A 3208-nucleotide genomic window follows, 5' to 3' on the forward strand; every position below is an offset into this window, starting at 1 on the left:
GATGATGTGGTTCAAAAACTCCCGCCAAATCTGGTACCTTTGACTTTTATATGATTATTTCAGGCTTTACAGGCCGACTTGTGCACACACCATATTTTAGTGTGTTCTTTTTCTTCTTTCAGTTTTCTCAAAAAGATTACATGCTGCTTTAAGCTAAAACACCTGAAATGCTCTGTTCATTCCATCACCTTGTTCTCTGAATGAAGAGGTTCATTATTGCTGAATAGGGGGGAAAAAAAAACATCAGTGGGTTAATTATTACTTTATTTATGAATCCTAACAGAGCAGCTCCCCCAGGGCCTCTTTGGCTTGATTGAAATGACACCTTTTGTTTTTCACTCACCCCCAGGAGAGAGGAACAGAGAGACAAAATAGCTCATCAGTTGGTCTAGTTAAGGGAAAACTATGCTTAGATAAACTGTGCCGTTTTAAACAATACCCTACAGTAATGTTCAAAGGACAACAATGGTTTTGAATGTGTTGTGTGTGTTCAAAGAAACTGTGGTATCAGCAACTGTCTGTAATGGTTCTGAAGTCTGATAATGCTCTTAACTAAAGCCTTAGATCCACAGAGCTAGTAATAGAACAAAAGTGATGAGCTGAGCCTGTGAATAAAAAGACAATAATAAATGAAATGCTTCAAATGCAAATGACAATCAAACTGAACCGGATATCAGGTTGAGCAGGTCATTTTCTACCGAGCAAACCTCATTTGGATAAAGATTAGACTATCCTGTGCAAATAGATCCAGCCTGACTCGTAGCCTGCTGCGAGTCTGGATGACCAGAATATCATATTTTAATCAGTTCTTTGGCTATTGTACCCCACCATTTCAAAGGCTGATGCGAAGTCGTCATGAGGAAATGTAGCAGTCTGATCTCTCCAAATGGCCAATTAACTTTGGAGAACAAAAAGGACTGGCCACAAATTAGGATGCGTTGAATGGGAACATCTTGCCAAAGACTAAAGCAAACATATTATTTCATTAGCTTTGTTGTACGTCCCTCAATGACTACACACAAGCGCTCTTTCTTAATTAGGAAAATCTGGAAGCTGCGCTGCTCCCAGTCTGGGCATATTTAAGCAGCAAAATGAGGGATTTCTGTGGTGAAATGTCTCAGTGAAGTATAAATTAACTTAAGCTCAACTGCTGTTTTTCTCATTATTAGGCAACTTTTAGGAATAGTAAAATGGCATCTATTAGGAAGCACACACAGCGTTTTATTATTCCGAGTATTTTCCTCCCATCTTTGAGATGCTTTATCTTTGCGTTTGCATTTTAGGCATGCCATGCTGTGAACTCTCCGGATCTTCAATATAAAACATTTGCATGATTTGACACAAGCTCATTCATGACTGGCCTCTATTTGCATTGTGCTTTGCCATCAGAGCCTCAGCAGAGACAAGGCTGGGTCTTCATCCTCTGGAGGTGTTAATGTTATTATAAGGACACACCCTTCTCCAGACAGCTCACGGTGAGTAAGTGAGGAATATGCATGTGCTCTCACACACCCCTGGAGGCACCTCATTAATGGCTCTTCAGTTGAAATGAATAGCGTGCATGTATATTTATATGTTAAATGAACTCAAGGTCCTCTGTGTTTTGTCTGACCCACTTCTCTGCTCTCTGGTCCAGTGACACTGTCTGCTCCTGTAAAGCAATACAGGCTCGATGCAGGGTGTGAACTTTTCCCTTGCATATTTAAGTGCTAGACATTTAGGTAGGCGAGCGTGCTTGTGTCACCCTCAACTGATTCCTTTGTGGTGTCTGGTTTTGTATGGAAATACAGTACTGTGCAAACGCGAGAACTTTCATTTATTTCACCAAGTACAATAAGTACTAGTTATACATTTTCAAGTGATATTTCTGAGAAGATTACATATGAGACAATCCACTTGCACAGGGAAGGGAAAAGTCAAAAGGAAATAAGTGAAAAAAGCAGGAGTTTGCAAAACTGGAGTTCAACAAATTTATTAAAAAGAGAAAATGGGATACATAATAACCATACAAGACCTGATAGACCACCAAAACTGTCCCCATCAGATAAACAGTATAAATCTTTGAGAAGACTAGACACTATGGGTCGGAAAGGATGTTAAGCTGTTAAGAAGCTGTTACTGAGAAAAAGAAATGGACAAAAAGAAGAAAATTTGAGCCCAGACCTCAGTTTGGATTGTGAGAAGCAGAAAATGCCACAAACCTCTAAGACTGAACTTTGGAGGTGTGGAAAAATATCCCTGCAGATTTCATTGGAAAACAAAAAGCAAATCTCCTGAAAAGAATGGAAGCTGTAATAAAGGCAAACAGTGGACACACTAAATACTAAAAAAGCTGATTTTATATTGTTATATATTGTATAGTGTTGAGGCTTCTGAGTAATTTTTTGTTAAATGTTCTCGATGCTGCAAAATGAAACACTTAATTTTAAATAAATGAAATTAAATAAATGTACATTTAATGTAAATACATTTGGACAGTACATTAAGTAGTCAAAACTAACATGGGGTTTCGTTACAAGACCCACATATTTTGCTCTAAAAATATAGTACTTTAGTCTCAATGGATTATGTTAATCATTGACATTATCACAAAATTATTAACATTGTATCTTCAAAAGGCATTTTGAATTGAAGGTTCCAGTATTGCAGATCCACATTTTCAGACAATATTTTATTGTTTTTGGTAAATTACTGTTGAGCAAATCATGCTTTGGTTCAGCTTGGACTTAAAGAGCCAGACTGGACTGTTATACATAATTTATGTTCAAACAGCATTTTTCATTTAAGAATTTTGAATTTCAAAATGGCAAAAAATGTCCAATTTTCTTCTTCCTTCCTTCATACATTATTATTCAACAAGTGATGTCCACTTCTGGTTCTACTGCAATAGGCCTCCAACCAAATCCTAAACATCCTTTAAAACAGTGCTTTAAGGGTAAGGTGTGCCTTGCAGTGTTGCATTGCGGTAAAAGCTGAATTATGTATGTAAGGCTTTGAATGTTTCAAAGTGGAAAGGGTTTGGAGTTGATGAGTGTGCATTGGGGAGGCAGTGAGTGAAGGACCGGTGACAGCTGATAGCAGGGCGAAGCTATGCCCAACCGACATGTGTCCTGTAACCATGGCAGCCAGGCAGCTAGTGCACGTGTGTGATGCAGAATGCTCTCGCAGGGACTATGGATAAATCTGAGCTGTCATAGCAACAGGGGGA

Source organism: Colossoma macropomum, unplaced genomic scaffold, assembly GCF_904425465.1.
Source record: "Colossoma macropomum unplaced genomic scaffold, Colossoma_macropomum, whole genome shotgun sequence".
Lineage (NCBI taxonomy): Eukaryota > Metazoa > Chordata > Actinopteri > Characiformes > Serrasalmidae > Colossoma > Colossoma macropomum.